The sequence below is a fragment of the Leptinotarsa decemlineata genome, unplaced genomic scaffold (genome assembly GCF_025532065.1).
Source record: "Leptinotarsa decemlineata unplaced genomic scaffold, Ldec_3_MD MMD2_tig00026361_RagTag_RagTag, whole genome shotgun sequence".
NCBI classification, from domain to species: domain Eukaryota; kingdom Metazoa; phylum Arthropoda; class Insecta; order Coleoptera; family Chrysomelidae; genus Leptinotarsa; species Leptinotarsa decemlineata.
The window spans coordinates 6,609,048-6,634,292 of record NW_027412704.1 but is presented as its reverse complement, the minus strand read 5'-3'; the positions used below and the strand labels follow the sequence as shown (position 1 = coordinate 6,634,292).

At 34.8% G+C, this 25,245-nt stretch overlaps 1 protein-coding gene across 2 annotated transcripts in view; it reads left to right on the top strand.

The window, feature by feature from the left end:
• Positions 1–25,245, top strand: part of pb (homeobox proposcipedia) — a 117,870-nt gene that overhangs the window by 30,458 nt on the left and 62,167 nt on the right. The gene's annotated exons all lie outside the window — the stretch shown is intronic.

The window sequence follows — 25,245 nt, the reverse complement described above, 5'->3', positions numbered from 1 at the left end:
ATTAGCATTAAATTTTGTGTGAAAAATTGAATTGAGTACTCAATCACATTACAGTGGCATACCATGATTGTACTCTGAGTTAGAAAAGTATTTACATGTGGTACAAGCTTTTCCCAGAAGGACGAGAAGATGTGGACGCCCCAGCACATCAACAACCGATGAAAATTTTGAAGTAAGGAAAAAAATTGTAATAGAGAATCGTCGATTCACTATCAGAAAAGTTGCTGAGGATTTCTTCATATCGGTTGGCTTATGTAATTCAATGTTTTCGCAAATTTTGGGCATGAGGCGTGTGGCAGCGCAGTTCCCTCACAAATTGCTGAATTTTGACAAGAAACCATCGAAACCATCAAATCGTGCCAATGGAAAACATTTCGATATCCAAACTTTCCAGAACCAAGTATATCATGTGAGCAGATTATAGGTTGAGAACACGTTAGGTTAGGTTTTGATCTTTCCAGGACCAAGTGTATTGTCATATGAGCAGTATATAGGTTGAGGTAAGATTAGTTCAGGTTAGGTTTTGATTGTGATGCCCAAGCAGTATATAGGTTAAGGTAAGGTTATGTTAGACATATGTCAGGTTAAATTTCGATTCTAACGATTCCAAAACATTTCAAAACCACCCGTATTATTAGGGGAGCTGATTATAGGTTGAGGTAAGGTTAGGTTAGGTTTCAATTCTTACGATGGTAGAAGTTTCCAGAACTAAGTGTATTGTTATGTGAGCAGTATAAATGGTGTTTCAAATTAGGTCGGCACTGTTGCCAACTCCGTTATTATTGGTGCTACGAATTCGGTAAAATAGAAAACTAGTAGCATTTTTAATGGTCTTCAGAAGGCCAAAAACAATAGACAACAGTCTCGTTTTCAAAATATTTCATAAAATGATATAATTTTAAACGGAATACCCCATATTTTATTATGTATTTCGATTCGTAATAATATTCTCAACAACAATGCTCATATCACTTTTCTTCCTAAAGTTGAAAAAGAGCGACTTATGTGTAAATATTTATTTCTTTCACTATCTGGGGATCTGCTGCTGAAAGAATATTTATTTTGCAAAAATATGCAGTAAGAATCATTGCCGGTATTGGTTGGAGTGAATCATGCAGAAATGCTTTTAAAAATCTCAAGATACTAACTGTTGCTGGTCTCTATATTTATGAATTGTGTATATACGTTTATAGAAACAAGCATAATACACCTTTCCAGCAACATAATTATCCAAATCATTCTAGAGGTAAACTGATGCCCAATATTCATAGAACAACTCTTTATCAGAAAAGTTTTCTTTATCTTGGACCAAAAATGTTTAATAAATTAAAAGAATCAATTAAAATATCACCAAATCTTAACATTTTTAAATCAAGACTGAAAAAGGCACTTATTGAAAAAAATTGCTACACATTTGACGAATTTTAAACTGTTTTTTTTTTATATTTTAATGACAAAATATCACAACTATGTGATAAAATTGACTTTCATTTATTTATAGTTATTTTTTTTACATAATCTAAGCCAAACAAATAATTATATGTATATACCTATATGTATCATATTTTTAGATTATTGATTACTACAAACATTATACTCTGTAACGTGTCCTACCCTCAGACGTTTTCCTTGTCACTGTTCGTATAACAATGTACTTTTTAACAAGGAAATAATGAAAAATTATTATTATTATAATTAGTAAAAAAATTTATTGATTTTGGAGAATAAAGAGCTATGAAAGAAATATCAAGTAAGTATTCAAAAACACCGCCTTCTTATTGAACACATATTCAAGCCCTTATTTGACACTACCTGTTGCTTTCAACACAATTCGGGTATCAATTCTATTAATCATAGTTTAAATATAATTTTTCAGTTCATCTATATTATTATGTTTTATTTCGTAAACCTCATTTTTCCGAAATCCCCAGAAATGAAAATCTTGAGGTGTCATGTCTGGTGAACGAGGAGGCCACTTGATATAGTGTAGCAATTCTTCTGTTTCCAAAACAGTTTCGCAACATTCTTTTCACGCCACTGATAGTATGTGCTGGTACCGCATCCTGCTGAACCAACTGCGATGCAATGTGGGCAATAAATAGTGAGGTTTAAGGGATTCAAGTGAAAGTAATAACGAGTTCATGGCTTAAATTCTTCTTGAATTTTCTATACATTCGTAACATATAAATTCAATATGATGTCCTTCAAAGGAGCTTCAACCGATTCTATCGAGTGAAGATGTTGCTATATATATATATACAATATATATATATATATATATATATATATATATATATATATATATATATATATATATATATATTTCTCTCTTATTACATCTAAAAATATTATGTTTACATCATTCAATTAAATATGAAAATTTTGAAACGGTATTAGAAAAAATTTTCTAGTGATTCTTTTGAGTGCAGTATGAATAAATTGAAGTATGTATTAGTAGTTGTTTACACAACTACTTGTATTCATTGCAAGTGCAAGCAGAACAATACATTTTTTGACAAAATGATTTAGACTTTCACGGCTGAGGTTTTCAGTGTCATTGCTTTTCGAGTTCGAAAGCCGTGGATTTTTGGAATTTCTTCCTGACGTTTCGCTGGCGCGAGTAGCTAGTTTCTTCAGAGGTTTAAACATCATGGCTGTCCGATGACTACCTTTTATTTGTATTTGTACCTATAGTTGTACCTGTATTTTTACCTGTATTTGTACCTGTATTTGTACCGGTATTTATACCTGTATTTTTACCTGTATTCGTACCTGTATTTGTACCTGCACTTGTACCTGCACTTGAACGTGTACTAGTACCTGCACTTGAACCTGGAACATTAACAATCTTGCTGCCTGTTGTCCTGTTCGTTATTTTAGAATTCCTCAAAATGGGGTTCCATATTTGATTGAGGTTCACCGCTTCCTCTTTTCTGTTGAAATTCTCCGTGTGTTTGTGGATCTCTATTGCCTCCCGTACCAGTCGCCTATGGTATCCCTGGTTGGGGGCAATTCTGTGTTTTCAAACAAAAATCTGTGGTCTCCTTCACTAAGTGCGTGTTCTGCCACAGCTGACTTGTCCGTTTGGCCTACTCTGCAGTTCCTTTTATGCTCTTTTAGTCTTGTTCCCATGGATCTTTTGGTGGTTACGATATATACCTTTCCACAAGTGAACGGAAATCGATAGACCCCTGCTGCTGAAAATGGGTCTCTTTTGGTACAGACTAACACACAAAGTGTATCGAAAACCCACACACACACAAATAGATACTTGCACGCACTATCAAACCACCATCCTAGCCAAAAGAGAGGAGTCATTTCAACTCTAACGGAACGGGCTCGGATAATATGTGAACCAGAACATCTGGAGAGGGAACTGAAATACCTTGAAGTAACCTTGAGACCGAATGGATACGGTACCTCCGAGACCAGAAAAGCCATGTAACCGAAGGGCACCACGGTTCAGAAAGCGAAAAACGACCAGATGGTTGCACGCGCATATCTACCGTTCATCCCTAGGGTCACGGACAGAATTGGAAAACTATTGGGCAAACACGACATCGAAACAGTCTTCAAACCCACGAGGAAGATACAACAAAGCCCCAGGTCGGCTAAAGACAAAAGAGACCCATTATCAGCAGCAGGGGTCTATCGCATACCATGCACTTGTGAAAAAGTTTATATCGGAACCACCAAACGATCTATGGAAACAAGACTGAAAGAACATAAAACGAACTGCAGACTAGGCCAAACGGACAAGTCAGCTGTGGCAGAACACGCACTTAGTGAAGGAGACCACATAATTTTGTTTGAAAACATAGAACTAATTGCCCCCAACCAGGGATACCATAGCCGACTGGTACGGGAGGCAATAGAGATCCACGAACACACGAAGAATTTCAACAGAGAAGAAGAAGCGGTGAACCTCAATCGAAAATGGAACCCCATTTTGAGGAATCCTAGAATAACGAACAGGACAACAGGCAGCAAGATTCTTAATGTTCCAGGTTCAAGTGCAGGTACGAATACAGGTACAAATACAACGGATTACCTGACAAGGCATAAATACGCTTTACGAAGCCTAAAAGGTAGTCATCGGACAGCAAGCCATGATGGTTAAACCTCTGAAGAAACTAGCCACTCGCGCCAGCGAAACGTCAGGAAGAAATTCCAAAAATACACGGCTTTCAAATTCGAAAAGCAATGACACTGCAATACATATTTTGTTTTTATGTTTTCAGATACAATAATCCGTTTGAATTTGAGACGAAATATGTTGGAAAATATTGTGATAGACTACAAAATGTCCTCTTCAAGAGCATTTTCTGTTATGCTTATGTGAAAAATATAATATTTATTCGTTATATATTTTTAGGTTATGAGTCGTTTTTATTGTTTCAGAAGGAACTGAAATATATTTCTGCCTTGGAAGTTCAATTCATAAAACTTCACTCTTCTATCGATTGTATCATGATTTGATTAGTTCTGCTTTTTCCATTATCTGGAGAATTATTTGGAATTTCTTTATTTTTAGTTCGTAATTTTGTTCTAATAGAAATATTCAACATACCAACTGGAATACTGCAACTATTCAGAAAAATATAGTTCCATCTATAATCATAAAATCCTATTATAACAGTTAAATCATTTTTTTGAAGAAATGTCTTTTCGTTTGACCAATATTGTCTTTGTGTGTGTGAAATATTTACTCAATTTTTTTGTAAAAAATCGTCTTTTCAAGTTCATCAACTGCTACTTAGTGTCTCTCCCACGAAGGAGGTTGTTTATTCCCTTTGAATGTGCAGTTCCACCTAAATTGTCTGAAGGGGTCCATGCTCAACAGGAAGTAGGTATATCACAAGATTACGCGTAGGGGTGGTAGAGCGCTAACTGGATTATGAAGCTAAAAGCTAATTGATTTTTAAATTAATTGTTCCACGAAAGTGGATTATAAAATTCTCAATCCCTTACAAGTGTAACCGTAAAGATGATTAATAGTGAAACTGAATGCAATTTGCTTATGGCAAGGCGAACGTCGAGAATTGCCCGTTCGAATCCCGAACCCAACGATGTGATGAACATAGATGTTTCAGTACTGAGATGATAGTATTATTAATAGTTGGTGTCTGCTTTTCGGTTATGTGCAAGTCATTCTACGTCACTTCGCTCCCGTTTGTTTTTCGTGATCGATACCGCTAACATCTCGTGTCATCGCAAAACCGACCCATCCTCTTCATCTTCGACAGTGGCGCACCAAGGTTTGGATTCTGAGATTAGCCACTTTTAGGATAAGAAGAAAAGAAAATGTCACATAACTGGTTAATGAAACGACTGCCCAAAGCTCTAAAAACACTAATGATGCAATCTTCTCATTTTTGGAAAAAGTATACTTGAATATGAATGAGGGGGAAGCTATTTCGGCAGTTTTCTGCGATTTTTCGAAAGCCTTCGACTGTGTCAATTATGATATACTTATGAAAAAAATGTACTGTTATGGCATAAGAGAGACATGTCTTGAATGGTTCAAATCGTACCTAAAAGGTACGACGAAAATAATGCGTATTCGGACATTTCGGCTATAGATTGCGGAGTGCCTCAAGGATCTGTTCTAGGGTCCTTTTTATTCCTATCATACATCAAAGATCTTGTTACAGTCGATATTGAAGGGTCATTCACAATTTTTGCCCATGATACCACATTGTTATGGCATTACCAAATACTAACAACTGAAACACATGATATAATCAGATTAAGAAAAAGTCAAACAGTGGTGTAATTCTAATTTACTCTCCTTCAACGTAGACAAGACCAAAATTGTAAACTTCAAATTCAGCTATGACAACTTGCTATTAAATGCTAGGAAGATAGAACAAACGACTTGCATTAAATTTATTCGTCTGCATATTGACAATAAGTTAAAATTTAAAGAACACATCACATCTTCATGCACGAAATTGGCCTCAGGATCATTTGCTGTCAGAATTGTCTCCAATGAACTTGATATATTCACTGCTAGATCGACTTACTTTGCCCTAGTAGAGTCTCATCTAAGGTATGGCATTGCATTTTGGGGATTCTGTAGTAAACAACTATTGAATCAGGTCTTGTGTTGCAAAAGAGATTTTTGCGGTTTTCATGTGGGGCAAACTATAGAGATAGCTGTAGACAATTTTTCGTTAAATACCGAATACTCACTCTATTCAGTATCTTCATTCTCGAAGTTGTTTGACTGATTTATAAAAGATACATACTGATTCTCCAGATACGAATAGAATCAACAACACAAGACAGAACAGTAGTAATACCCAGATTGACTCTAACAAAACACTCTAACATGTACGAAGGGAAATAATGTTCAAGCATTTACCACAGGTATTTAGGAATATAATAGAGCAGAGAGGTTTCAGGGAGTCGTTCAATAATATACAGCTCATGAAAGCTTACTATAGCCTGCAGGAATATTATGATAACAAATTGTAAATATTCCCAGTGTTCTGTCAAGATAAGCTCAACAATGTTATTATACATATGTTCTTGTTTTATTGCACATTAATATGTGTACTCGTATGTGTAAATTAAATTGTGATACAATTACATTTATAATGAACATGAAAGGTTTGTTGTTTTTTGACAAATATGTTTCATATACTTTCTAATTTACTGTTCAAATTATTTATATATATATATATATATAAATATATATATATATATATATATATATATATATATATAAACAAAAACCAGGTCAATTCAGTGATCTTACTCTCTCACGAAAATATCGGACATTCACAAAAAACTGTTCATGCAGAAAAACTATCAAAACTTCTTGTTGAGATTGAATCAGGGCTTCGATCATGATTCGGATTAGCTAAACTACCAAACGGCCCTCGACACTATTCATAACTGAACTCCAAAGAGAGGACTCATTTCTTAATTACCAAGAAAAGAAAGTAGGCACTTTCCCATGTGTAAGTTGATTTCAACTCAATGTTTGCGAATCAGTTAGATAGGTCAGTTAGAAAGCTGAGATGGAACAATCACAATGTTTTTTGGAAAGAATAGTTTTTGGCATTCGGCTTTTCCATCGTTATATAGGGTCTTCGAATCTTTCGAACTTTGAAAATTGATAACAGGCATTTTGTTGAAGCTAGATTTGTCGAACGAAACGAAAGATCTGCCGAAAACATCTCCGCTGTCTCTGAGACTGTGCAGGAGAATCCGAGGTAGTCAATTCATGAACTGGAAGATAAAGCCCTACCGAAACAGATACTTTGAATACTGAACACTGAATTATATAGAACACATTATTCTCTACTCAGTTTGTATTCCGAAGATTCGTTATGAAGTAAAATCAGATATCATTCACAGGAGTTCTACTCTAAAAAATTGCACTTACATGGAATACTGTCATCTTCACTGGTAGACATCAATGTTTCGCCGTAAGACACTTCAATACTAATCTGGATCACATTATAAGAAAAAACGCACAGTTCATTCATGAATTACGATTTTTATGTCACGGAATAAGTTTGATCTACTTATGTCATCGATGACATCGTAATGACATTCATTCATCTATTTGATTAAATCCCAGACAAGAGGAGTCTTGTTATTATTATATATATGTTATTATTATATTTTCAGGAGTGACTAATTTTTGGAAACGAAAAATTTTGGCTTACAACTACTCATCTTGATATAAAAAATGTGGGAATTTGCCAAAGAAAGGAAGGACGTAATCAATTTTGAAATAAATAACTCTATAAATGGATGTTTAGATTATGCAAAGAGGTAACTTTCAGACACAAACTGGAAGTTGCATGATCTACACATTCATGTATAAAGTTACTTATTTCAAAATTAATCACGTCCACCCTTCCTTTCCAAAAGTTTCATCATTGGAAATATCAGATGATTAACAGCTTCTAAACATTTTTCGGGGGCAGCTGAAGCAATCATTCTCTTTGAAGGAAAGATTAAAACCGTCTCATTGGAAAACCTTCTCATGTCGATCAAAAAAATCTGTAATTATGAGTGTTATAATATCTGTTATTGAATTTTCAACTGTAACATTTCCTACAAATCAAATAATTGATTCTATAAAAGCTAAGCAGAAGCCAATAATTGTGTATCCTGCACAACATTTGAAATATTTATTATATCTAAATGATCCCTCCCTAATTTCTGCGTATTGAGGAATTAAACTAAAAATTCAAAATTCTGAACATTATCTCCACCTTTCATTCAAATTTGTGAATTAAGTAGAAGAAATTGTAAAATTCGATAATATCAGTCATGTAATTGATTCGAGGAATAATATTCTTTCTCAAATTTTACAGGCATCTTTTTCTCACCTAGTCCCTTATTTGCTAAATAATATGCCCTCAGAGTATTGCAATTTATCTGCTTCTACTCTGAAAAAAAATCTCAAAGAGGCTATTATATCCTGAACAGGCGGCTAAATCGAATGAATTTTAGCAAATATTGATCCGGACTGTCTGTTTTTATCATATGTTTTTAACGTGTTTTTGGAATTGGTTGATATCTTTATTGGTTAACTTGGACCTTTTGTGTGTAATTTACAGTTTTACAACAAAAATAAAGCATTCGTGAATCTACAAGTTCACAATGATCTACCTGATTCGAAAGCACAATCTACGCTCCTGCTGCCTGATCTCTTATAACTCATGTATCACCAGCAGATACCGCAACTTCAAGTTTGGTGTGTTGCCGTGGTTGCCATAAAATGTAAATCTTCGGGTGGATGTATATATTATCTCCATGAACGACTTTCTCTTGATGTTATTGAAATTCGACAGTATTTTCATTGGCTTTATTTCTATCTTTTATGACTTTGAGGAAAACACAATTGTATAGAAGTTAGCTGGCGAGCAATTTGTTTCAATATGTGATGATGGAATGCAAGTTCCTTCTGGAAGTGATAGTATGTTCCAGTCTTCATCAAGTTTTCATTATGTATATATAGATTCAGGAAGTCATTTGTGCTAATGTCCAACGCAACAGATGTAACATCAGTGCTTTCTTTAACTTGAAGTGCAAAATAAGTGCATTCTCGGAGTTTGAAAGCCAAAAAACTGTACACACCCCAGCAACTTTGATGCTTCATATTAAAACTCAGATCAGACCTTCTTTGGAGTAATGTTCACATGTATGGAGCTCCGCCCCTAGCATACCCTGAAGCTGCTGGATTCCATCCAGAAAAAACACATCCGCCAGATTGGAGACGCGAACACCACTTGCAACCTTGATAGTTTGGAACATCGAAGAAAGGTTGGAGATATGCTGTCATCTATAGATACTTTCACGGGAGGTGGTCAAGTGACTTGGCACATTTGATACCACCAAGAACGATACACATCTGAAATATGCGGCGGACTGTCGCTGCTCATGGTTTTGAGGTTAAGTACCCCTCGAACTTCACTGTTCAAAATGTAGTTCATTTCCAGCTATAAGAAGTCACAATTAATCATCACAACATCCACAACGAACCATTACAATAACATATAATCATTGCACAATCACAGGCAATATTATGAGGTGAAATAATGTAGGCGAGGGGGAAGAGGGGAAAGGGAGCTGTCGTCGAACCTACGGCGCCCAATCACCAGTGGTACGCGTACCGTCGATTGGAAACCCCTGGTATAGAGGTTCCAATTCCCTTATAGTCCTAATCTTAAGCTCTTTGAATGCTGGTTTCAGGTCAGTCTGAGATTTATACCAGATATACCAGTAATGTTTTGGTGAACTATCTGTATCTGTAGAGTAGGAAGGGTGAGTGTAAGCCCACGCACTTAGGCCACATGTGACCCATTGTACATCCTCCCGAGGAGTTGTCCTCCTAGGTCGTCGTCCATCCTGTCCTTTTCAGGAAGGTGGACAGGTCGCTGGGAGACATCTCCTTTATATCGGCAGGTGTAGGCCAAGACTCGCCGAACACTCTCTTATTGACGATAACTCCGGGCACTCGCACAGGACATGCCTGACAGTCTCATCTTCCTGTTCACACATCCTGCATAGAGGTGTGTCCACTAGCCCCATATTATGCAGGTGTTTCCTTAGCTGACAGTGGCCAGTCAGAAATCCTACTGTAATGCGTAGATTTTTCCTGATCATCCCCAGATATTTCTTCGGCGCCAGCTTCCCAGGGTCGCCCAAGGTGATCCTGGCAAGATTACATCCTTTGATTTCATCCCATTTCTTTAGATATTGAGCATGGGTGTAACTTTTGACTAGTTCCGCAATTGTCGAAGTCATCAGGCCGTGGGTGCCACTTGGTCCTAAAATTCTTAGTCCAGCCGCTTCCTTGGCTAAAGAGTCGGCAATGCGATTACCTTTACTCCTGTCGTGCCCTTTAACCCACCTCAGGATAATGTTATTATCTACCGAGGCTTTGGCTAAATCTTGGTGGCACTCTAGTGCTAGCCCTGAAGTAACACGGTGTCTGTTCAAGGCTAATAGTGCTTGTCTGCTATCAGTGCAGATTGTTATGTTTTTGCCAGAAATTCTTTTCTTGGTTATTTCTTTTGTGGTGATTGAGATACCAGCCAGTTCTGTTTGGACCACGCTGGTATTTCTTCCCATTCCCCACTTAATCCTTAGGCTTAGTGATCTGGAGTACACTCCACATCCTGAGCCTCCTTTGGTTTTTGAGCCATCTGTATAAATCCGTATTGCATTTGTAACATCTGACTCTGTGTTCTGCTTAATTTGTATTTTGTAGGGTTTATTAAACACAAACCTGGGTTCAATTGCATCACTTGTTGCCTGTAGCAGAGGTTGCGCAGTAAGCGCTTCCCGCCTTAGGCCCAACCTCAATCGACCCATTCCTACTTCTAGGTTTACACCAGCCGTGTGCAATCGTACCATGGCCATTAACGCAACCTCCTTAACGTACAGGTCCAGAGGGGTCAGACCCGTGATTAATTCCATTGCCGCGGTTGGTGTTGTTCTCATGGCTCCTGTGATGTTTAAACAAGCCAGTCGCTGTATTTGATATAATTTTTGGATGGCCGTTGCTTGTAGAACTTTCGGTCCCCATGCAATGGCTCCATACGTTAACATAGGTATTATAATTGCAGTGTAGATCCAGGCGACTACACGGGGTGAAAGACCCCATGCGCGTCCCACTGTCCTCCGACATTGCTCATAAGCCACGTATGCTCTTTTTACTCTACTCTGTAGATGAACTATGGTGAACTATAACCTGTAAGTTGCATTTTTGTTTTTATAATTTTTTGTGTTGTGGTTTTTCCAACTCTCGCTCTTGGTGGAATCTAATATGCCAGGTCACTTTAACAATTCCCGTGGAAGTATCTATAGAAGAGAGACAAATCTCTAACCTTTCTTCGATGTTCCAGACTATCAAGGTTGCACGTAATGTTAGCGTCTCCAATCAGGCGGATGGCTCTTTTTTGGATGGAATCCTGCAGCTTCAGGGTATGTTTGGGGGCGAAGCTCCATACATGAGAACAATGCTCCAAAAAAGGTCTGATCTCAGCTTCATGAAGCATCAAAAAGTGTGTACAGTTTTTTGGTTCGTAACAGTGTTCTGAACTTTTGAGAAACAGCCTTTGCAATTCCAACCACATGATTGTACCAAGACATATTGATATCCATATTAATCCCGAACAATCTGAACAGAAATCATAATTGTTTGACCTGACATTATAATAGTAATGATAATATTAAGTCACTGTGGTATAATATATACATATGGTACGTCAATTAAATGAAACCATTTACCCTCAGTAGTTTGTGAACCTATAAAAACGATATGTAGTAAAAACATGGAAGAATGAAAATATAAACCTACTTAAAAAAGCAATTATCAGTAAAATAAATCTTATATTATAATAATAAAATTAATAGTAATTTATTTTCGTCAATGGGTACAATATGTACATATGGCAGGTTAATTGAAAATAAAAAGCAAATTATAAAACTAATAAATAACATTTATGACATTCACATTAGACTTATTCGGAAAATAACTACATTAAATTGTCGTTTAGGTATTGCTGGCGACTATAGTAACACTTTTCAATGAGCAAGGATTTAACACGGTTATAGAACACATTTTCGGATTTCAGAGTTTTAATCGAAGGTGGCAGATTATTATACAGGATGATTTCATTATATAGGGGTGATTTTTGGAATTTAGCTGTCCTGTGGAAGGGTATTCTCAATTAATCAGCATGACGTGTATAAAAATTGTGAGAGGATCCATTAGTTGTGAGAGTTGTAAGATTTATTCCGATGAAAACTACACATTTAAAAATATTTAGTGCTGGGACAGACAGCAATTTCATTCTTATGAACACTGGTTTACAACTTTCACGATATTCCATGTCAAAAATTAGTCTCAGAATACGTTTCTGTCCTATAAACACCCTGTTGAAATCCGAACCACACCCAAGACATGATATTCAAGGAAATATGTGAAAAAGCCATTGCATAATAGATGCTAATCAGACTTTTCTGATCTACATAGTTTTTCATCTGCTTTATTGCAAAAAATGCTTTATTGAGTTTCTTGCAGACACCATCAATATGAGAGTTCCAGTTCAAGGCTTCATCCACAATCGTTCCTAAAAATTTTACTTCTTGTGACATATCTATTTCATCAATAGAGAACACTGCATCTTGAGTATTATTATTTCTGTTATAAAATTTCATTGTCACTGATTTTGAGGTGTTCAAGACTAGGCGGTTGCGTTCATCGATAATGTTACTAATTTTGATTGCCACGTCGTCCTTAGTATGTCCAGTGTCATCTGCAAACATCTTTATGTGGCAGTCTTTCACATATTCGGGCAAACCATTGATAAATATAATGAATAATAATGGTCCTAAAACTGAGCCCTGAGGAACGCCCAGTTCAACAGCATACTCATCTAACCTGGTGCCTCTATTTTTGACTGACATACAGCGCCCCTCCATATAGAAGCCCAACCATCTTAACACATTGTTTGGAAGACCAAGTCTAATCAACTTATTAGACAGAAATTTCCATGACACAGAGTCGAATGCCTTCGACTCTGTGACAAAGAATACACTTATAACAAAGTTACCAGCTTCCAAGTTGTAATATATATTGCTGAAAAAGTGATAAGAGACTGTTTCTATGGAACGATTTTTCCTGAAACCATGCTGGTTGTTACATAATATGTTGATTTCTACATACTCCCTTATTCTGGAGGCTACAATTTTCTCATACAATTTTGAGAGCGAGCATAGTAGAGAGATTTGTCTATAGTTATCAATCTCAGCACGATTTCCTTTTTTAAATAAGGAAATTACCAAAGCTTTCTTAAATTCCTTTGGGAAGTACCCTTGTATGAAAGACTGGTTCATCAAATAGGTAAGTGGATCAATTATAGTACTGATTATATCTTTAACTGTATTAATTGATATTTCATCAATGCCTGTCGACGTCTTATTTTTCATTGATCCGAGAGCGTCATATATTCCAGATTCTAATATAGGGCTGTTATCAAAGGGGTGCTGGATACTGACATTCGTACTACTGGTGCAGGGTAGGTTTGAATTCTGTCCAAAGTTGGTGGCTATGAGATGTAGCAGTGTTTAAAAAGTACTGAGCAAATAATTCAGATGTATTTTGCGCATTCCCAACTAATTTTGAATTATAGTTTAAAGTAATGCCCCCTCCCCAGTTTGGAAACATTTATCTTTTTGGAGAAAGCTGTTGCCTGGGTGTTTATGGTATTGAATTGAACCTGGTTACTTGCACCCCAATTCAAAATTACTTCTAGATCCTCATTAAGATATTGAACCACCTGCAGCTGGTGAAGATATGCATCCGCTGCCATTGTCCTGGAATGCGATGTAATGACTAGACAAGTGTGCTGTCGTCAGCAAAGCAATATATTGGATTCTTGTTTTTTTTCCAATGTCATTGATATACAATAAAAAGAGGTTTCGAGACAAAATGGATCCTTGGGGAACACCAGCATTGATGGTGAAATTATTTGAGAAATATCCATCGAAGGCCAGTTGCAGGAAACGTTCTTTCAGGAAGCTGAAGAGCCATAGACAAAAATGATTCGACAAACCATAGCAACGAAGTTTGGTCTGCTAACCCTCATACCACACACGGTCAAAGTACAATGACGAGCACTCCATCAGGACCAGACGCCTTGTTGATATCGAGCTGTTTCAAAATTCGCCTGACTTGATGGTGCCGGTGTCGAAAAGTAATTTCCGGCATTGTGGTTTTCAGTGTGGGAAAAGTCCATGATGCTTTTCCGACAGTGGAGTGGGACGTAAATTGTTCAGATAGTAGATTTGCTTTTTTTATGACTGTTGTTGCAATTGAACCATCCGCTTGTGTTAGTGGTGGAACTGTGGATTTTGTAAAGTTATGATTACCAGCTTCAGCTACCGACCAGAAGGATCTAGACCCATTGGGATTGGCAAGAAGTTTATCCCTAATTCGCTGATTGTGAAGTTTTTTGCCTTCATTCATCCTAAGTTTGCAGCTGTTGCGCAAACTTAGCAAATCTAGTTTGGTTCTCAGCACTGGGGAAGCGAATATATGCTTCCATAGATCTCAGAGTACATTCATGACAATTGACAGTACAGTCTTATCAAAACTTATCCATTTCATACCCATCTTCTCCAAATTCTCGTCACTGATCAAATCGCAATATTGAACATGAATCCCAAAAACCTACCACTCGAATTCACAACGAACGCATCGCAGATATAAAACTGAAACATCACCACGCCAGACGGGGCATCATTTTTCAAAGTGGTAATCGGCGTTTGTAGGGGTGTTCGTGTGAGGAAAGCTCCAAGATGACGGTGCAGATTCGGACCCCTCTTTCGAGTGTAATGAATTGATCCGCATGTTGCCTTCGCGCTGACCAAAGCTCACGTCTCTTCGCGAACTCTCACCTCTCCAATCTGCGAGTCGGCTTATCCTGTTATTCGACTGATTTTCCGACGATGAATTTTGTTTTGATATTGTTCTTTGTGTGGTTTAATCAATTTTGTGTATGAAAGGTATATTGAGGAGTAATTCACTCAGTCAGTTCTGAACTCGAAAAACGATAATTCATCGAATGTTTCAATTGGATTCGGTATTTTATATCAGAAAAAACATATTGAACAGTTGATAATGAAATTACACATTTCCATTAATGGAAATACCATGGAGATGATTGAAAAATATGGAAGAATTGAAGGGAAAATTGATTTTGAAGGATTCGAAATCAGGGTTTATTGTCGATAATTAAATTCATTATTAAAAAAAATATTCTTTCAGAATTGATTAGTTTGTAGTAAAAACAGTTTTAGCTGTTCAGTTTAGAAGAAAGGAAGAAAGAAATTGATACCAACAATATACACCCTTCACAATGATATGCTGGTCATGCACATAAGTTACTTTCCAATACAGGGTGTAACATAAATATTAACGTATTTATTCAAATGACGTATTTATTCAAATGACGTATTCCGGAGACAACTTTAAGAAAAAAGTCTCTTTTGTCCAGAAACGCTTTGTTTTGGAAACACAGGTTGTTGAAATTGAATATTTTTGTTTGTTTTTCAAAAATAAATTTTGCGAAAAATAAATCATTTGCACGAAATTTGGTACCCGGGGTTTTTCTGATGTGGGAAATCATAATTTCGTATTAACTTCCATGTGATATTTGGAGGGCGCTGCGTACGCTGTCATTATTTATTTCGAATTGCCGTAACTTTTTTGACCGTAAACTTTTGGTATTTTCTATTAAAAAACCTTATTTCCTGATAGAAGGTACATTTCCTTTATACCTCTGAGGGTAATCATTTTAGAAATATTTATAACTTTTTATATCGATGCATATTACTTAACGCAGAGTGAAATTGCTGAGAACGTTACAGAAACTCAGTATGTGGTGGACCTCGTCAAATAAAACAACTCTTTCCTGCTTTTCATTAATTCGGACTTCCATTGTCTAATATGATATAATTTGATTCGAAATCTCTGAAAAAATATGTAATAAATGCAAGAATATTAACTGAAAAATAACAATTATATCAAGCAGAAATTACAATGAAATAAAATACAAGCAACAACCAAAAAAAAAATAAAAAAACTTAACTATCAACTCGAGATGAAAATTTTAAAATTATTAACAAGAAATGAAAATTAAAAAATTAAGAGATTTCAAACCAAGTTACTCCACTTTTTCCTATAAAGGTTATTAAAAAAAAATACAAAAAAATTCAATTCAACACCCTGTAACTGTGAAACGAAGCATTTTCGGACACAAACTCATATAGACTTTTTTTCAAAAAATTTTCTCAGAAATACGGCACTCAAATATTTTAACGTATTCATCTTACACCCTGTGAACTGGAATTGGTTTCTTTCAAATAAGAATATTGAATTATACGGAATCAATTTTTCTCATTCAGTTTGCAATAAAATAATTCTTGATACAGATAAAATTCTGAGATCTTATAGCAGGAAACATGTAACCACCTGACATAAGTCTCATCAGTAGTGCTAGGCTGAACAGAGAGTGCATTATTGGACTCAACTGTCCTCAAAAGATATTCCTGCAATAAAAGACGATGACAAATCATCTTCTATGAATGTCATTACTGTCAAAGACAAATATTTCGTTGAATGGATCAGTTTTGACAATTCATTCTTGGAATTTCCATGAAACCCATCATCTATACACTTCTCTGAACTGACCATTGTATACTTGCTTGAAACATATTATAACTAAACATATTTGAACGGTAATTTCGGAGATATTAAAATGAAGTTGGAACTTTCTTGAAAGATGAGAAATCATCAAAAGTATATCTGCAAGACTGTTATCCAGCAATACCAGGAGAGCAACTAGCTTGATACAACCACAAGTCCGTAGGTCATCTGAAGGTGATAGCACCAAAGCGAGTAGCACTACTGCAAACATTCTAGGCATCATAACTTTCCCGGTTCCAGTAACACTAGCATGGACAGCCAGGATAGCCAGCAGCATAGTTGAAATAGGACTTTGAGTGAACCGTTCCCAGGTCCCACTAGGGCCGGTGAAAATTGAAACCTCACCGGTTGGTAACAACGCCTAGAGGCAAAATAGCCGGTCCCAGGACATTACAGGTGTTCTGAATTGTAAAACCATACTTCCAAATGAACATGAATACCACAACGGATCCAAATCACGTTTAATATTAGTGCAACTTTTTTTGGAGATACGAGCGCGACGAAATACAGGATTTAACAACTCTCACAAGCACTTCTATCAAATATCAGAAACATACAGGAGCTCGGATCTTTCTTCCACCTCTTCATGTACCTGTCTTTCATTGAAAGCTTCCTATCTTCAAATTTGAATGAAATAAAATGTGTGTTTTTGAGATATCATCAAATTTTTTTATCAGTTTGAAAGACCTATTGATGCCATCATGTTGGCTTTGAGGAACGCTGTAGTTTGTGGCTCATTTACATACTCCTGTGACTTGGTAAAACCCCACAAGAAAAAGTCTAAAGGGGTCAAAACGTACGATCTTGGTGGCTAGTTCACATCATCTACACGTGAAATGATCGTGTTCCCAAATTGCTTGTGCAGATTATGCAATCTGCCGTTGACAGTGATGGTCTAGCCAACGTCGTTCTCAAAGAAATATGGACCGCCGCCAGCCTGAAATCCATATCAAACAGTGACTCTTCTCGGAATGCATTAGACGATCTTGGTTCTCATGTGGATTGGTATCTTCCAAATTCGAAGATTTTGTTTCTTCACGTACCCATTCATACAGAAATGGGCACCATCACTGAAAATGATAACTTCTATCCGGTACACCAACGGTGTGTTCTTAATGATGTGACAGACAACTGTCATCAAATTTCATGAGTTTCTATAATGAACCTTCATAAGCCATTCTGCAGGATTCGACAAAAAAAACAATGTTTCCAAAATAAAATGTGTTTCAATGATCAAGCTGTGATTGTTGATGTCTTCGAAAATTATAGGGTATCGCTCTAACTAATTCCCCACCACCACTTATACATTCTACCAGAAATTAATCCAAACAAAGATTGTTTCCTATTTAAAAATAAGTTCTTAGTGTAATTTCTGTCATGCAAGTGTATTCTTTTAAAAAACTGGTGGATTCTTTTAGCAGATCTTATACTAGTACATTACCCAGTAGTATCAAAGAGTAGAAATTTGTTTATATACAGTGTCAGAATTGATCCATTAATGAAAACAAGGAGGTTTACTATGATAGTGCATTAAATAATTTTTGCAAACACGTTTTCATAAAAGATAATATAATAATAATCTGTTTAAATAATGATATATCAATAATATTTATTTGCCAAAATAAATACAGTAAACAATGTAAATATTACAAATAAATAAAGAGTTAACCACAAAAAGTATTGCTTTGTATCGTGGTTAAGAGAAAAGAGAAAAAAAGTGGAAAGGATAAAAATAGAAAAGAATGAAAGTTATCACTTAATATACATCAATGATATATACTAACAGTCTTTAGTCAATAACGATGCATAGCAGTCGTTTACTCATATGATCATAACTAACAATGTACGGACAATTATAAAAGAAGCCTTAAACAAATCACAGATTTGAACATAAACTTGCTTCCATCATTAAGCAGTACTCCACAATTGTAATTTGTTTGATGATCATTCGATTAGTCATAATTAGGATTAATAATAAGATGTAATTGCAGTTACGAAAAACCGTGAAGGAAGAAAGGAAAGGAAGGATGGAGAAAGTCTACGAACTAGAGTTGATTCAAACGATTCAAGGTAGCTTCTCAGAAAAACACGTATTTTTTTATTATTTTTTTCATTTTTATTTTTTCTTCACAGCATATCCCATCATAGTTTTGTAATGTTGTAATTATTTTTTGTATAGATGAATGGGTGTAAGTTTTCTCGAGGTATACCAGGTAACTATTTTTTAGTATGAATTTTTAGGGAATTAATTTTTTTCATCTCAATGTCCAATGTCTTATATAATTTAGGCCCTAGGTAAGTATGGTATTTTTGTGCAATGTTGTTTTCTGGTTTTATTTGATCCTTCCCAGACTTCGATTCCATATAATAAATTTGATTCCGCTAATGAATCATAAATTATTTTCATTTGTTCCACTTTCAGGATATTTGACGAATATTTGAATTCATACAGTATGTCAGTTTTTTTATGATATTATTGATGCGTTTCTCATTTCAAGTGACTATCTAAAAATACTTTTGGTAGACGAAATTTCATCTTGGGAACTATTATGCAACAGTGTAAGTATATTATATATGGAATATAATAAGTTTTATCATAGTTGATTGAAGTTTTTCAGCTGAAGTAGGTATACTGATGGTCAATTCAAAACATCACTGTGTCCAACTTTTGTTTGAGATATTTTTGTAAGCAAAAAACGGTTTCGAAAATCATGTCGGTAACAATCTCCCCTCGTTATTTCTAGTACTTTTTCGTTCAGCTTCCTATTACGCACAAAATACCACCTCACCCTAAGAAAATGTAAATAGTCCATTAATTCTCCCAAGTTAATTTTTATTGCTCTCGGAAGACCGTTTGATAATTTCGAGACATCGAGTTGAGGAAGATGACTTTTTTTGGTTGATATGCCATGGGGTTTTTATTGGCTGGCTGACATTTCCGTCTTTAAAATTTTTGCAGTTAATTACCCATCACTGTAAACTCCAATCTCCATGCATATCCTCAGCTACTAGGACTTGCACTTTGTTGGTTTTCGAAAGGAAGTAAGGCGGCTGTGTCGGTGGTGAAAATATACGCTAATTCAACCCTCTAACCAACAGTACAGGGTCAAACTCTGTGTGTAAAGAAGAGGCGTTTCATATTGTGATTTTTAGATTTTTTTTGTCGAATTCAGAACGATGCGTTTAGTTTGAAGGCGAATTATAACACTAATATTTCCAAAATACTATTCTCCAGTTGTGTTTGATAAAAATTGTATATTTAAGCTGAAACAATTTGGATTATTATTACAATTATAGCAATTATTGGTACTTTATCGTTCACTGAACAATAATAATTCAAACAAGCTTTCTATATTGGCGGTTTAAAAAATGAAGTGAATGTTCAAAGTTCGTGGGTTACGTGTATTCTTTTATTGGGGGAATTTTCATCAATGATGGATATTATGACCTTTTAAAATAAAATCGTTTCTTAAAAAATTTTTTATTGCATCAAAAGAATTTTTTCGCTACTAAATATGAATATTGAAGAACGTTTTTTTTTCAGTCATAATTTCTATTTCTATTCGATATTCTGAAAAAAAACTTTTTTAATAATATATATTTCCTTCATTTGATAAACAATTTGTTTTGAACAAATTAATTTTCACGATATATTATTTTAAATACTACCAAAAAAACAAAAACAATCATGTGTCACTTTTTATGTAAAAAAATGTCTCTATTTAACATCGAATTTTTTTTCTCATCTATTTATGTACTCATTTGCTTTTGATTATCTGTTATATATAACCGTTTGTATGTTTTTTTATGCGGTGTTTGCTATTCGTGTTTGTTGATGGTATATGCATTTTGTATGAAACCCTTCCTTTGACATTTTTCCATACAGCCTGAACTGTCTTAAGGAAATAAAATCATATTATTATTATTATTATTATCATTCCTCAGCCACCGTATTCACCGTATTCAGGAGGTAAAAACCGAGTAACTGAAAATGCTCAAGGACATATCAAAAAGAAGGACTACTTTGGAGAAGACAAAATAGAAATTGATTAATAAATGAATATTTTTGAAAAAATTTAAAATTCACCTTATTTTTTCAACAGACCTCGTATTTCCTGCATTTTCATTTTGTTGTACGAGTGTCAATCAGGTCGTCACCATTTTAAATTTTATACAGTGCGTTCATAAAGTGATGCTTGAATTCATTATTGGCTGCATATATTAAAATCACCGAAGCAGATCATATTCAATTCTGAGCTCAATTCAATACTTCTCTGTCCCTTCGTCAAAATTTTCATTTTGAACAAATGTGCGTGTGATAACTCTTTTGAAAAAATTGCCAATTCTCTGTTCACGGTTTTTTTTCCGCTGACTTTTTCATTAAAAGTCATTTTCAATGTTACCACGTAAAGTAAAATATTCAAACTGCGCGTTCTGTCTTTGAAATTCCTGATGTCACTTGTGTTGCTAGAGCAGGCTTTAGATTTTGAATAAACTCTCAAATAGTCAAGCAAGGTCGAATCTGGTGAACGAGTAGGCCTCTCAATTCCACCGCGTCTACCTATTTGGAAAAAGCTGATTGAGATAGTACCTTACTTCCAATGCAAAATATGGTGTGGCTACGACCTGCTGATATACAATATTTTCAAGACTTTCATCAGGCTTGACACCATTTCGCCAAAATGTTAACACAGTTTCAAGAATTTTCATGATACTGTTTTTTGGACGTACTGTTGTTTCTTTATCAATTACTCTTAATGTTTATTGCAATACTGTATTAAATAATATTGTGAAGAGTATATCCCTCCGTTTATTAGATGAGTGTTTGGACATTCATGTTGATTTGATATATAGACATATCTTTTCCTTCATTATTCCCATTAGGACGATTGAGACAAATATTTATTGGACATATATCTTCGTGTTTCGATCTAGCTCTTCTTTGTCATTGTCATAGTCAAATGTAACGATATATGGACTTAATAATAATGATACAAAAACATGAAACGGTTGAGGATGAATATTCTTAATGTAATTTTGAGTTCAAAGAACTAGATAGAAAAAGAACTAAATAGAAATTTCCTTCGAATGATTATTATGAAATCGTGAACTGAAAAAAATCGTATGAAACACATAGCACTTGAATCTTCATGTATCAAATAGAAAGTGATAGTATGCTAGACAATAACACAAAATTGTATACCACCTACCATATGTACCGTGACTTGCTAAAGGCGGACCTTTGATGTTGCTACCGGATGACTTTAAGAAATGAGCGTCAGCTAATCTTCATGAAACCACCGTACCGTGATACCTTTTATGATCATTACATCTCATTGTTTATTTCCCAGTTTGAATATAGTAGTAAGAAGGAATAATTTGGTGAAGTGCTTTGAAATGATGTCAGAAACACTGTTCAAGTACTAAATATAGAGCTATACAATACTTCAATGGATAGAGGAATTATTTTGATTGACACTGGTACATAGTTTAACTTGGAATATTCTATTTCACTTATCCCTTTTGATATGGATTCTGAGACGGGTGATGGCAATAAGTTAGCATCTAAATAGGTTTATTTCGCAAAAAAAAAGTTAGGCTATGTTAGTTTACTAATCAATTAATTTAATATATTTCCTTCCTATAGCCTCGATGAGGCTCCATTAAATATCAAGTCTTACTACGCACTACACTTACGCACTACTTACTTACGCACTATAACGTGCGAACAATACATAACAAATCAAATAATAATAATAAATGAATTTATTGAAATGAAATACATTCCACGGAGTGCAAGAAAATATGATATGCAAATAGAAAGCAAATAGATAGATAGATTTATTACATTATTGTGCTACATTATGTAGGTGGGACAGGTCATATTTCTCAGGTATAATATAAATGTGTAAGATTATAAGGATATCATTTTGAATAAAAAAAGTATGTAACACACATTGTAAAACAAACACGTACATATTAAAATATAAGTTATAAACAACGTGTGTTGTTACGATATATACGTCACAATGACATTGATCTGACATTAGCAACTTCAAGTATGAATTCATCTATTGTGTAGAAACCTTTTTCTGATAGAAACTCTTTCAACTGTTTTTTAAAAACTTGAGGTAGCAGTGTCTTCATATCGCATGGCAGTATATTAAAGAGACGGATACCATCAAACATAGGAGACTTTTTATACTTTGCGTGATGGTGTTTTTGGGTGTTGAGCATATGGTTTTCCTAGTATGATAATTACGGACTGCCGATCTCGACTCTAGTTGTCTTCTTCTATTTCAATTTATATACGTCAAGGTTCTTAGAATGAACAAACAGGCAACAGTTAGTATTTCGTTTTGACGAAAAATCTCTTCACATGACGTTTTGCAATCTAGATTGAAACTTGGCCCCAGTAATGCTTTCTGTTTTATGAAAATTATGTCCACCTCAGTTGCCTAAACCCCAGACAGCAATGTTGTTGTAAATTTAAAGAAATAAACTGATATCAGTTTAGTACCTATCTAATTTATTTTCCAGGGATTTAATGAGATAATACGATTGATTCAATTTCTAGGATGTGACTCTATATATTCTCGCCGAGTCAAATGTGAGTACATTATTGTTCCAAAAAATTTTGTTGAGCTTGTTAATGCCAAGGATTCATTCCAGAAAATCAAATGGAAATCATGTAGACTCCGAGATGGATTTGCAAATTCCATGCAGAAACTTTTTCTCAGGTTAACTATAATTCTATTCCTGTAACACCAGTCATCAAATTCGCATAGGGACTGAGTTTACAAGGTTATGCATTTCTTCCGTTGTTTTACTTGAAGAAATAATGGAAATGTCGTCTGCGTAAAGGTATCTGTTTAAAAAAAAATCTGGAATATCTATTTGTTAGGATACGATAGGAATTTAATATTTAAGGTATCGAAGGTTCTATCAAATCAAAAAATTATACCACCACAATGTTTGTTTTTTATCCATTAAATCATGTACTTCTTGTACAAAGTTGAACGTTGCAGTTTCTATCGAGCGATTTTTCCTGAACCCGTGTTGGCACTTTGTCATTAGATCGAATGTTTCCAAGTAATCATTTATTCCGGCAGATATAATTTTTTCAAAAATTTTTGAGAATATACAGATTATTGATATGGGACGATAATTCTCGATATTTTTACCGTCACTATTTTTAAGTATAGGTACAAGGACCGCAATTTTAAGCAGGTCAGGATATTCTCCAAAGGAAACACATAAGTTCAAATTATGTCCTACAACTTCAGATAATATATCCACGCATTCTTTGATTATTTCTATGGATACTTCATCATGTCTTGTGTTTTTCTTATTATCTAACAAGGCTTTAACTTTTTTACTTCATCCGTAGTGACTGGTTCAAAAAACATGATTACAAGATTGGATAATTCCATTTCCATTCTGAAAATTACAAAATTGAAAATCATGTAATAGCAATAGTAATAATGAGACGAACAAAGTTAAGTATAACTAATGAATGTTATGTTCGTAACACTAACTAGAACATCAATGATAGTTTTACAGTTTTTGTTGAAAAAATAGTTGAAATCTATTTGGACTGGAGAGAAATTGGAATGTCTTTATATATATATATATAGTTCGGCAATTTTATAGGGAAAACACTTCTTGTATAATTTGGTTTACTATTAAAATTGTGTAAATAAGTTCTATATTTTATTTTTCTGCATAGATATGGAGAATTTGAAGTTCTGATGATTTCATCAGATATTTTCAACCAGTTTGCTTCAAGAAGGGAGTGTGAGATCGGATCTGTCTGTCTGATTCCAAATCACATTCAAGCATTTTGGACACTTTATAGTCTTTTCTGCTCATAAACATTCAAAAAATAGTGGTAGTCTATATCACAGTTTCCTGCATTCCATTTTATTGTCGAGTCTAACTCTCAGATTTTTCACTTGAATAACAACGGGCAGGTTTATATCACATAATTATGTTCAGATCACCAACTCTCGATATAGTCCTCTGTCTTCCAGTTGTTATCACTGGATACCAGCAGTTTCAATTTATACCTAAGGCATGTTTTTTTGATACTCCAACTGAGTGAATCAATTCTTCATTTATAGCAACATTGCTGTACAGTACATTACCACAAGTGGATGAAGAATATAATTGGGTATTGTCACTAGCAGTTAACTAGATAGAGAACAGGGCCGATAATTGACCCTTGTGATATCTCAGTCCAGAAATTTTCAAACTAATTTATTTTTAACAATAATACAGTTGAATTTGTCAATTATTATTTGCAAGTAGAAAGGTATCACCTATAAAAAGAATCGAACTTTATTTGAAATGAATACAAAGACATTACGAATTATTGTTCTGAGCTCTTGAGAAAATATTAATTTCCGGAGAACGTGGTTGAAAAATGTTTTTGAATGGAAAAATGGAACACACGTGAAAACACGCTCTCAAAAATTTGAACTTTGTGAAACCCGTTT